This window comes from Ptychodera flava, chromosome 18 (genome assembly GCF_041260155.1).
Source record: "Ptychodera flava strain L36383 chromosome 18, AS_Pfla_20210202, whole genome shotgun sequence".
NCBI classification, from domain to species: domain Eukaryota; kingdom Metazoa; phylum Hemichordata; class Enteropneusta; family Ptychoderidae; genus Ptychodera; species Ptychodera flava.
Window position 1 is genome coordinate 26205779 of NC_091945.1, and position 13424 is coordinate 26219202.

The following is a 13424-nucleotide window of genomic DNA, read 5'->3' on the forward strand; positions in this document are numbered from 1 at the left end:
GGCTACTATGTCCTAGGCCCATACATCGAGAGAAAAATCCTAGAGTAGGCCTATATATATATATTATCTTTTCAAGCCAGAATTCCAATTTGCTGTTGTAATATATAGTAGAAAAAACACCCCAGAAATGGGTAAATCCGGTATTCCATTGCACTCGGCTTTGACCAATGCACTCAGAGCTCCTTGTGGTTTACCCATTGCTTGTGAGTGTGTTTTCCCTTCAACTACAGGGAATAGGGTAATACTGGTTAATGTTATTGCTTACAGTGTAAGCTTAGTTTTTTGTTTTTACTGGGTGGTGAAAAATGATTAACGTTTCGCTGACTCATTTCTACTGTTAACCTTCTAATTATCTGAAAAAGAAAATAATAAAGCCTTTAAACTCCTTAATAACTGAAAAAAGAAAGTAAGGCTTTGATGATGTGCCCAGAATTTTGATATTACACTGGCGCTAGCGCCGTGTAACTCTTCTTGATTATAAGGTCTATATATTAGCTATATTAGCACTATAATTAGCTCTTTCATTTTCAGCAAACAAAATAAATGGAGCTGCACCACATAAGGCATTAAACGAAAGTGTAAAAAATGATTTTTTTTTTTTATTTTATTTATTCATTTTTTTTATTTTATTACTCATCCGACAGGCGAACCGGGCCAATTACAGGATGTGGTACCCGCTACCCAACGGAGCAATGAGGAGTAAAGTGCCTTGGTCAAGGGCACACACTAACACTACAGTGCACCATGCTAGAGTCTCGAACTCACCATCGTCTGACATCGACTCTGGTCCGTTACTCTGGACCTTGCGGCTACCGGGTTTCGAACTCACCATCTTCTGATAGTGAATTCGGTACCGTAACCACTGGTCAACGGTACCTAGGGAAGTGTTAGGGTTAGGGTACTCTCGTGCCTGAGGGTGCACGGGCAATGATGACCGACCATCCAGCCTTCAAGTTGAAAGCATTGAAGCTAACCGACCTAGCTGTATGATATCCACCCTCACTGCCTGACACGCATGAGCTGAGTCCTATTGTCAGTATGCATATAGTTTCAACGCGGTCGAGTTCAAGGACTTTGTCTACGAAGACACGATGATCCACTTTAGGAAGTCATAACACCATAGCCAAACAGCTCTGTACATTGCCGCATACTCTAATATCATGATGTATTAAAGGATTCATTAACTTACCAACAAAATACCATGGTCTCATGTTTTTGATTCCTGTTATTAAGCCATATGTTTTTAAATTGTCAGTTCGATTCCAGTTCTTTTTGATGGATTTAGTCGATTAGATGCACGAGCTTACATATATAATAAATGCGGCGGTCATATCTGAGTTGCAACCCGAAAGTTGTTCTGTAAAATCTATAGGTTGTGCATTCAAGAGGTTGGAAAATAGGAGCAAACTGTACTGCAGCAAGATAATCGATGAAGGACAAGGTAATTTCAAAATAAGTCATTATGGACTCATTCTGTGAACGCTATACTGTTTAGTGACTAATCTATTTCTTATGCGAAAGGCATCGCCAATACAGATTTCATTACAATTTGCATCAGGTCCAAATTTTTGTAACAGTGTATCGCATATGGTGACCGTTGTGCACGGAATTAACTTGAACTTTTAGAACAGTACGTAAAATGTTTCAGGGAATATTTGATCTTTTCTGGCTGAAAGCAGAGCTGAAGTGGTGCAAAGTTGACCAGTATTTCAACATATTTCAAGTAATAGTCAACACAAACTACTCTTCAAATCGAACAAAATTCATGAAAAAAGCTAAAAGAAGAGCGACTTCGTCCCTTTAAAGTGGAGTAATTTGATGGCCATTCATGTTTTGAAACATATTCCTTTGACACAGACTCAACATTCATACGAAATGATCTTCAAGTATTGCATTGTCAAAGTAACAAGTCAACATCTGAATCTATCATTTATAATAGAGGCATTAAGGAATATTTCCCATCTTAGATGACAAAGAACCTCCCTCATACTATACATTTTCAAAAAGCAGAGATTCTAACGTTTAGTATGGTAGTAGTTTACTCGAAGGATGGAGTGTGTATATTTAGTGTAAAACACCTCAATTTTGGTATTAATAATAAAAATTAATTTACGTCAAAAACTTGACACTATATTCTGAAATGTAACATTTCACTTGAAAGAAGAGTATATGTAGAAAAAAACAACTATTTTACTTTTCATTGTCTATATTCATTCTAAAATGGCATGGGTTGAAAGACTGACACTCAAAAAATTACAGTGTCTCTCACTAAAAATGTAAGAACTTTATGCTCAACAAAACAGTGGGTTTTTATATAGCATTTAAAGAACATAATGTGAAAATTTCAGAAAATTTGACCAAGCCAAAGTGGAGGTAAATTCAGAAACCTTGATATTGGGAGCAAAAGAAGCAAGGAAATCGGATGATTTGCATACATTAGCATAAATTAACACTTCTTTATCATGCAACAAACGACTGCTTGACAAGCTAAAATTTTAATCTTGGGGTTAACAAATTAATCAAAATATAGTGAATGTATGCAATAAAAAGGCTATTTTGAACAAAATACACTGTGTTGGGTGCAGCGCCCCCCTAATGTAGATCGATGTTACCAATAATATCTACACCAATATTGAAATTAAGAAACTTACAAGAATTGTTTTCATCGCTCTAATAAAAGGCATTCGACACGGTTCGTCACGATCTCTTACTCAACAAATTGAAACGCATCTTTGTCAACAATAATGCATTACATTGGTTTCAGAACTATCTCTCAGACCGCTCTTAGAACAAGTTTTATCAGCTTTCTGATAACTTCTTCTTTGCTCTTCATATTTTATATCAATGATCTTCCAGCTACGGTAGCAAAGTATAAAATTGCTTTGACGCTGCCATTATAGCTTCTGGTGAATCCGTTAGTTAGATCAGTAAACTAGGGGAAGTTGGAAAATTGCTATATACGAATAGATTGACATATAATATACAGAAGACACAATGGATGCACACATCATGATATCAAAAAAGCTGGATTACCCATAATAAAAATGTATGATGATTTAGTTGAACGGGTTGACTGCTTCAAATATCCAGGGGTCTTTTTCACGAATTTCTTATTACTGGAATATATTACGTTTTGTCATGGTTGAACAAAAAGATTTCTGCACGTCTCGGTATATGTGACGTCGCATCAGACCGAATATCGGCAATATATCGTTCATTTTTGATTTCTTGAAATGCTTCCCATTTTCTCTTCAATTTTATAGCCCCTAATGCAAAATACAGCATAACGATGCTATGCATTACATTTAACACTGGTTCTCCCTGGAAATCAGTACATTTTACTCGGTAGCTAACCAGTATAAATATATAAACAAATCAATCAATCAATCAATAGTGCCAATGAAGGCAAGGCCTTACATTTGAGCATTTTTAATTTTCATTCGCCAGATCGTTGCACACACCGTTACAAAAAAACAAAACATTGTACATAACAAACTTTATGTCGAATTCGAAGTAGAGGACCACCTACATTCAAGTTATTTGACAAATATTTCAAAACTTATTTGACATCGATGCAACTATGATTTTTTACATCATGATAGTCTGTATGCTTTCAAAGCATTTCTCGTTCAAACTGACTCACCTTTTATCACATGTCAGTAAAATCTTACGTGTTGATCCCCGTATGTACCATCACATCACGAGAATTGCTGGTGATCAAATTAATACTCGTACTGATGATGCGCGCCCGGAAACCTGCACGGAAAAAGGATATTACTGCTGAAAGTCGACTCCCGTTGCGTTGTAAAAAATTACTGATGGAATATAACATGCTGATAGTCGTTCTGCCCGGAAAAGTCCCATTCGAAGTCCCGCAAACGCGAAAACTTGAGCGACTAAACGACTGCATGCTCTAAACCATTGCAATACACTAAAAAGATACGCTTTTATGTTATCAAATACTTTGTGTCACAAAGACACTGATTGAAATCTAAATCTGAAGACTCATGCTTTACAGAGGGAGCTGTTCTGGCGACCTTTGTTCAAAGTTCAAAAAGCAATGGAATATTTAGAAATTCAGCTACTCTTGATGGGATCACAGTTTCCCTCCAATCCTTTTTTATGCAATTAAAATGCTACCTTGTATTTCACTAATAAGATGATAAACAAATCTGAGGATTTCTTATTTATTTATTTATTTTGCAATAAATGATACATAAAACACCATAAAATGAACAAATTTGTCCACGGATTACACAGAAAAGTCTAAAGACATTTCCACTGTGGTCCATATTGACAAAAGACTAACAAAACAATGGAAAAAAATACAAAGTGAGAAATCCGACAACAGAGAATAAAACAAGCACTTCCAAAAGATAACTAAAACCATAGACAGTAGAGTGGGGGAGACGGACGCGTCTCTGCTGGAAAGAACAAAGGGATTTAAAATATGCAGTGGCTGACCTTTGTTGCTAACGGTGGCGCTCTACATGTGGAGCCCCTAAGTTAATTATCATAATTTAGCGTCATCCGCAATATTGGATTGTAACTTGACAAGCTCTCTAGTCAATTGGACCCAACGGCGCGCCGATTGGACCCAAGTCAATGGACCCCACGCCGATTGGACCCAAGTCAATTGGACCCCACGCCGATTGGACCCAAGACAATTGGACCTCGTGATTGATCACAGGTTTTTACCAAATCATGAACTCATACAATCTTTTCGAATATCTCTGCACACTTAGCACCTTAGTAGTTTTAAGTCTGAAGTTCGCTAGCAATTCACGAATTCTTACATGTAGATATGACCGCGGTGCATCGGCCTTGCCGAGCTCGTCACGAAACGTACAGAGCATGGAGTTACTGTACACCTCACTGTTCAGCGCTGCGGGCCGGCCGCGTTGTCGTCTCCGAGTGGTGGCATTGTATCAATCACTCTCAAAGTGAATTTCATTGCATAATTCTTAAGACCAGTGCCTCTTAAATCGAAATAACAACCTATGCAATACAATCTGTAAGCTCGTAGAATTGGGGCACAACATCCGCTCTGCAGCCACTGTGACTTTTTGCTTTCATTCTATGACAAGGTCGCCATCTTGGACAATACCATTTACTCACAGGGGTCTATCGCTCTCTCGCGCCTGTGCCATCATGTTATTTGGCTTACACCAATTAACCTTCACCGACCCGAATCGACATGAGACGAATTTTGGACAGCTAATATCTCTATATCTGTTTAATCAACATTTGTAAGTCAGGCCTCCCCAGGGCCCTGTTATGATAGTGTGTCAAATGTCAGAGCATAGTGTAAGATCGTTCACAGCACAAGCAGAGCTTGGTGAAGCATAGCAAAATGTGAAATAAGTTGATGAAAAAAATTTCAAGCAATTTTTCAAGCTCTATACATTGATGATGTGATTTTTTTCACTAATGCATTACCATGGTGATTCAACACTGCCTCCATTGTTTTGGCAATACTATTCCAATTACATGCAAATCTTAACGATTCCAATCCCATCATCAGAGAGCATTACGGGTTTTCTTGGAAACCCAATCATATGATTCAGATCTCCACATCTTCGCTATTTTGAGTAGGCTGTATTAAAATCAGAAATGAATTTAAGGCAAAATCTATCTCAAGCTGACCAAATTTTTTCATTTTGAAATTTGTCATAATTAGAGCAGCATTGCCATGGTGGTATTTCATTGAGCTTTAATCAATTGAAAATTCAACTGTCAGCACAAAACAAACATAACAACAAAGACAAGCACAACAACTCATGTCACTATAGAAAACGAACAAACAATAAATAAAGTATTAAGACAACTGTGTCATTTTTATTTCATTGCAAAGTCAATGAACAACTCAAAAGACAATTATTTACATGTATGTAAAATGATAGTTGAAAGATCACTTCATGCTAAGGCTCAATGTCAACTTGTTTAATTTCAACGTGAATATAATCAGTATTTTCATTTATTCAAAAGCAACTGAAAATAAAAAAATACTCATCAAATAGTCATATACTGGTACATGTAAATTTTGCACATTTGCATGTTTATAATTGAAAAACTATCATATTTCCAGCTTCATTACCAGGAATAAGAAGTCACATAATGATAAACATTTTGTGGAAAACAGTCAGACATTCTAATTTCAAGTCAAAAAATTGCTTACTGAGTTTTTTGTAATAACCAACAGTAAGAAAATTTGAATTGCATACTTAAAATATATATTCAAAACATCTAGTACAGTTTACAAAGCAAGTTTTAGCTCAAGCTAAATGAAAGCTGCCCCATTGGATTTCAGTGAGGGCTGCCATATTTGAAATATAAGTTGGTGGATGGTGGCAGAGACAATACCAGGTATACCAGTAACTAATCAAAAAAGAAATCTCACAGTAAAACTGGTTCTGTTGACCTGTCTGCAGTTGAACCCTGGACGTAACAATAACATATAAAGTGCATGGACATAAAATAACCTTGTCGTACAACAATCTAGCATATTTTTCCAAATCAATTAAAATTGTGAAGAATGGTGTGCTTAAAACTACATTTTCAAAATTTTACAACTTGTCTGTGAATTTGTTTACACATGGGAGACATGGTAGAGTTCACTGAGGAAATATGTCCGGGGATACAAATCAAAATGTAACATTGGGAATCAACAGTACTGTGAGTGGCAGCATTTTGTCACTTTCATGTTTTACTTAAAAAAATCTTTTCATCCAAAGACATCAAATGGTGCTCCACAAACTGGCTACAACTCTTGTGCTTTTGATAACATTTTAAAAATGAGACTGAAGTTTCTTGACTGTATTGACTATATATTCATATTTGTTATTTCATTTTTTATTATTTCATTTGGAGTTGGCAAGGTTTATAACTTGGGTTGGGTTTGAAGTTTTTGAGGTAATATATAGATCAATGCGGTCTTCAGATGGTTGGTCCATTCAGCTTACTGCACGCTCTAAGTACTTGGATGTAGATATCTCCTTCTCTGTATATCTCTGCCACAGGCTGAACAGACGTCCTTGCAGACTGTTGTACGACTTCCTTTGGTATCGGCACAGTTTTCCTTCTTTCACAAGCTTCACGTTCAGTATGTCAGACGGGCTTCCTGGTGGAGGAGAGGGACCAATAAGTATAGTGGGAGGTTGCTGCGTCCTGCTTTAGAGAACATTCTGCGATGCCAGCCTTCTACATCATTGTTTGTCCTGATGGGATTCATGAATATACTCCATGATGAAGGTGGCCAAGTGCTGCTTTGAATCCAGGTTGATCTTATGTATGTTATGAAAGGGTGCAGGTCCTGTGTTGCCCTTTCTGCCAGGGTTTGAAAAGTCTCTTCGATATGCTCATAAGGCAAGAAGGGGAGAGCCATTAGTTGCTTAAGGAAGCTGTGCGTGGCACCATTCTCCATGAATGGGACTTACAATCCAAGCTGTTGCACCTTGCCCCCACAGAGCTTGTGTCCAGTGAAAACAACAGCCTTGGATGCAAGTCCCAGGAAAAATGGCACGCATCGCCTTTCATAAGCCAATCTCGAAATCCATTCATTATACACTTCTCAACCTGGCAGGTAGACAGCAGTCTCTTTGTGGCTTTTAAAATCTTGTAATCTTGTTTTTCTCTCCTTGACATGAGAGCAATAAACATCAGGGGTACTTGTTTGATATTTCCATCTGGACCTTTGATGAAAGTGTGGATTGAGGACATCTGTTGAAATGGCTTATGAACAATCTTAAAGGTGGCATCCATATACCATGATTTGGCTCGGCTCAGGACCTCTGCTTGTTCTGGTGAGAAAAAAATTAGGTGACGGGCTCCATCCATGGTAATGTCCTTTTGGAGGAAATCTGGCAGAATGAAAGATTCAGCAACCTCAAAGTTTAGGTCTTTTGGTTCTTCTGGTCTGAGTTTTTGGCGAAGTCGATTTGCTACACGGATGAGATTTGACTGCACAGGTTTGCTTTCTGGTGGTTTTTCTGGGTCAGCGTCATCAACGATGATTTTTTCAACAATGTCACTTGCAGAAGAGAAAAGGTTGTCACGCGCAGTCTTCTTTACTTTGGCTGTCATCTGTATTTTTGCTGTGATGCCTGGCTGTCCTGGATGGTTGTGGCTATGGAGTCCAGGGAAAAATGAGACTCCATCCTGCACCACTGAAGCTGGACATCTCAGAAGTTTGTTCGTTCTTACTCGACATCGCCATGTTGTCTTGCTTGACTTCTTGTCGCTCTTTGCATTGTATACATATCCAAAATTGTCAACCAGCACATATCATTGCCACGTTCTGATGCACCGATGACAATTTCATACATGATAGTAGTTTCTTCTCCCATCTGTGGTAAAGGCTGTGGTAGAATGTCATCCATAAGTGTTTCTTCCTGGGGGTGTTGAGGCTGAAGATATGGATTGTCATTAGTGAATGAGATGTCTTGGTCGTCTGGGTTGTTGGCTTCTTCAGTGTCTTGGAATAGGTGAGATGTTTCTGAAGGTGCGTAATTGTTGACAGGCGATGACTGGTGATGATCAGGAGATGCTTCTATGGATAATCGGCTGCTCTCAGCAATTGGCTCTGTCAGACTGGTTGGTGGTGGGGCACTGCACTTGGCACATGCCATGAAAAGTTGGCCATGCCACCCTTCACCAATTGCCGATACTGGGTGTTATTGATTCCAGAGTTGCAGAGTCTGTGTTGCCATCTGAAAAAGAAAAATGGCATGAATATGCTTAGAGTGATGCAATGATGTCAGCACATTATTTGAAATAAGTATGTGATATAAAAGTGTTTGATTTTTGGTAGTTTTCATTGTGTGTTTGGAAGTGTGAATCACTTTACTTTTCATATCTTGTACATCTATATCATGTGTTCAAAAATGGTTGAAAAATGAAAGTTCACATTTGGACAAAAATGTTGTTCTAGTCATGTATGCCATATATCATTTTTAGACTTGAAAAGCTGGAGACTGATAACACTTTGTTGAAAATTTAAAACTGTATCAGTTACGATACATAAGTACAGAAATGCATTTTTAAAGAATCACATGACTTCAAAATACATTACAAAGAATGCAGAAATATTGTAAGGTCTTAAAAACAGGGTATTTTAACACTGAATCATATTTTAAGGCAAAACTTTTGTAATTGTATTTCAAACTTCTCAATTTTTTAATGTCTTTTTTGCTTTGTAAAAACCATACACTGCTTCGGTAGCTAATTGATGGCAGAACAATAAAGGTCCATACAACATCGCAATATTGAAAACGATTATTATGATGATTAATGAGGGATTACTATGCTATCAGTTTCATTCCTTTTTTGTAAATCATATTAAAATGTTCATGATATTTGGATCGATTGATCACGATATTGGATCACCAGCATTTGTAGCCAATCTCATCAAAGTGTGTGCAGCCGTTCTAAATGTATAATTATACGTATTTTTTAGGAATCATTACTCATGCAAATGAGCAAAAATATGCAAGTCAAATTCACCAAAAACCAGCCAATTCTTGCCATTTGCAAACTGAATACCATACCAGGTTTGATTCTGATCCGATGAGCCGTTTCTGAGATATCTCGCCAGCAGACAGACAGACAGACTGACACGCAGACATCACTGCGACATTAGCCCTCTTGTGAACACGTGAGCTACAAAGGCAAGATTGTCGTTCATCTCAGCTTTAGTATAAAAGTTCATGGTAAAAACGCTGACAAAGACGTTTTCTTAGTACTTTTAATGATTTAAGGGAGCCGTCATTATTTACGGAAGAATGTGAGGGGTGTCACTCAAGATATTGAAAACTTCAAGGGGGTAGCTAAAAATGTGAAGAAATGACATAAGAAGGTTGCAGATTTTCCATTCCTGCATATTCTTTGGTCTTCAATCACTGGCAAACTGAGAACTGTTTTTCACAAAATGTACTGTCATTTTTTGGTTGTTGAATATTGTGACTCAAACACTGATCATGCAAAAATATAATAAAAATATCAGTGTTCAATGCCATTTTCAAACAGTTTTACCAAGCGAAACATTTCTCAGATTGCACCATTACACACATCAATTTCTCAAAACTTTTGACACGAGAGGGAGAACACCCCTCACGTGCTCTCCCCTTTGGAGTAACAGATTTACTTAGTAAAAGACAAATTAAAAACACCTCTCAGATTGCACCAGTGCAGACTGTACATGTACCATTGCACAGGTCAATTTTTCAAAATATTCCATGCAAGATAGGGAACAGCCCCCTGTGACGCTTTCCCCCTCAGCCTCTTGCGTGTTCCCTTCCCCCCCCACCCCACTTTCAAATGCTACCCAGTCAGTTGATGAAAACTCTATCATAATACCCATCTAAACTGAACAATACTATAGGCTGGATACAGGTTATAGCGTGAACTTTTATATCTGTATTCTGTTGTCACTCTGAATTTCATTTTGTTGGTTTCACCCTTTTCAACCGTCGTGAGATAACCAATAATAATCTAGCAAGGATTTGTAAGGTCTTTACTATTGCTGTATTTTGTAAATTGTACAAATACATGTATTTGTATTTACCTTTTCTAAAGGGGGGTCAGTCAAAATTTCTGAGTTAGAGAGGAGGGGTTACTAAAATTCATCATGGCTGGCAAGCGAGGTTAGAGTTTCCAATGAAATTCCTCCAACTCCCCTCCCCGGCCGTAAATAATGACGGCTCCCGTATATAGCATCATCCAGCTACATTGCAGGTTCAACCACGCTTTTTCTTCATAATATATTTGAAAGTACACTGCAGATGAACATTCCGTAAATCTGCGCTGACAGTGATTAAACTGTCTTTCTCTTATTCGACTTTCTACTTCTTTGAGCGTTAATATTTGTCATAAGGTAATGTGGACTGCAAAATATCTAAACGGTAGGTTTTTCCATACTAAATATCTTTTTTAAAAATCGAAAGACCATTTCTCACATTCCTTATTGCTGGGAGTGCGGGGCCTGGGCGCAGGATTGTGGGAAAAATCAATCCTACACGCTAAGAAATATTCCCATACTGAGTTGTGCATGTACGAAACTTCGAAAGCGGTATGTTATTAATAAGCTCTGACAGGCTTCGTGCGCAAAATGTTATCCAATGGTGCGATGAGTGGCACATGGACCAGAACTACAAAGTCACCTGTCACAGTGCAATAGCATAAGACAGCGTTGTCACTATTTGGATAATGTTGTACATCATTTATGAAATACTCACAAAAGACAGTCAAATTTTCCATATAACAAGTGAACGCAGACCACTTGGAAAATATCACCAACTTTTCCTGATGGATATCTTGTCCAGAGTAGAAATTGAAATATCAGCAGTGAAACTCGCCACGTAGTTTGTGGTAATGGCACAGAATAATGCATATAGCCACATAGTAGAATAGTCACCAAAACAGGTAAAATAATCATTCAATGTTTCCAGTGTGAATTTAACGTATTTTGTGGTCATGTGAGAAAAGAATCTCACACACCAATGACCTGGCATCAGATTTCCCATACTCCTTGGGGATATTTTGTCTCCTACTCACCTGCTAATCCCGTGAGACAAAATACCACCAACTCCAGTGTGAGATTCGAAATCTGATCCTATGATTCCGACTGCTCCTTGTCTGCTCTTCTTTATTTACATCATAAAGCTTGTACATGTATGATATGTAAATATCATTTTTGCTTCTCAGCAGTCATCTAAAGCAAGATATTGTTTGTATACTCTGCGGATGATCTGTGAAAAGCAGCGTGACATGAGCATGTGTCTTTTGTGACAGATCCATACCCAAAGGTAGACTTGTGAACAATTCATTTACCTTGATGATATAGAGAAGAGAGGCAAGGTTGGAATATTGTTGTTTTTGCGTTGTAGGCCTGGTAACTGATATACCTTCATTTGATGGTACATCATGTTCCCATAGGAGTGGGGGTATGCCAGGTACTGCCATAAAAAAAGTGCACGGGTATTAACACCCCCCCAACCCCCATGAAAGAACTCTGAAAGGAGCCAACTTTTTATCGGGTAAAAGAGCCTTGAGTCAATGACATAGGAAATGACCAGTATAGAAGACGTTCACCCTATTTTGTCGAGAAGTCTCTAACAATAAGTCTTGTTTCTGGAAATCCACGAGTTTGAAAGGCTTTAATATATTTGGAGTAAACCTCTTTTCCCCTTTTCCAGGCGATGTTGACCCGAGAGTAAAGTCCACGTAAATTTATGGGAATACCTGGAACTGACAAGGCGACCTTTTAAGGTATTAATTATGCAACTTAACATGTATGTTCTTCGCATAGTCGACATCAAAATGTTGTACCATCGACACTTCAAATACATTTGCTCGGTCTCCTTCATGGAGTCCATTATTTCACTGAATGTTGTCTGCAATAGACAGCGCCCTCTACTTGCAGAAACTGCAGATGGAGAACAATGTACCTTATCCACAAATGATTCATTGAATTTGTCATTCAAAGCAAAATCAGAACAATGGAATGAGTGAAAGTTATCAAACTAGACATGTAATGTGGGAACACTACCCTTTAGATAATGTATGTTTCTTTTTTATTATGCCAGATATTCTTCAGTGGGAATGTTGACTACATTATGGCAAATTTTAAACTATTTCAGTGCTGTTGGCTGACAACTTGTGGATTAATGACTGCATTCACCGGAAGAAAATATCGGAGAGTCAATGCTTGGTATTTCTCAACATAGGTATGGAACATGGTATTTCACTTTGCATTCTACCACATTAAAATCCTTCAGGTGAATGCTGTACTTTAACAAATAGTGTGCTCAACACAATCACATTCAAAAGCACAACACACAAGCTTTTCAATGGATTTCTTTATTGGCTTTCAAATATTACAGTGTTTGCAGTACTGTGAAATACAAAGATAGCACATATTTGCATGCTCTTCTGATATAAATATGCTTCCGTGTTACAAAAAAGTCTATTACTTGTCTTGATGCATTCACATTTAGCACAAGTAAGGGTTTTCTTCGATGCTAGGACCTTAACTTTAATAAAGGTGTAGGTGTAAAAACAGTGGGGGGGGGGGGGGCAACTTATCTTCTAAAATAGGGGGTGGGCATAAGCATACAAGTATATATTGCTGCCATGATACAAAAGGGACAACGGAATCCTGAAGTTTTGTGTTTGTAGCATGTTTTATACCGGTACATTGCACTGTATAATGTTGTGCTCCTCCTTTCCCATCCAGCCATTTCTACCAGTCCCACAAAAATACTTCAACATTTTCCACAACTTGCAGCCACTGAATATTCTTAGGTATGGACGTTTAGGAAATAATTTCATAGCATCACTACAGGCTGAAGTTTGTGTTTCTGTGTACAGCTGCTTGATGGAATTAAAGCTTGAAATGACAAGGTCACACTGTGATGTTTTTATAAAAT

General features: G+C 37.9%; 2 protein-coding genes across 4 annotated transcripts in view; one reads left to right on the forward strand and one right to left on the reverse strand.

Annotated features, from left to right (window-relative positions):
• Nucleotides 1–13424, reverse strand: part of LOC139117250 (heat shock cognate 71 kDa protein-like) — a 47678-nt gene that overhangs the window by 18477 nt on the left and 15777 nt on the right. The gene's annotated exons all lie outside the window — the stretch shown is intronic.
• LOC139117251 (uncharacterized) overlaps nucleotides 4513–13424 on the forward strand; it is a 35331-nt gene continuing 26419 nt past the window's right edge. For all 3 annotated transcript variants that reach the window (XR_011548483.1, XR_011548485.1, XR_011548484.1), the window contains exons 1-3: nucleotides 4513–4690; nucleotides 12192–12264; nucleotides 12582–12722. The gene's annotated coding sequence lies outside the window, so the exon portion shown is untranslated. The remainder of the gene's footprint in view (nucleotides 4691–12191; nucleotides 12265–12581; nucleotides 12723–13424) is intronic.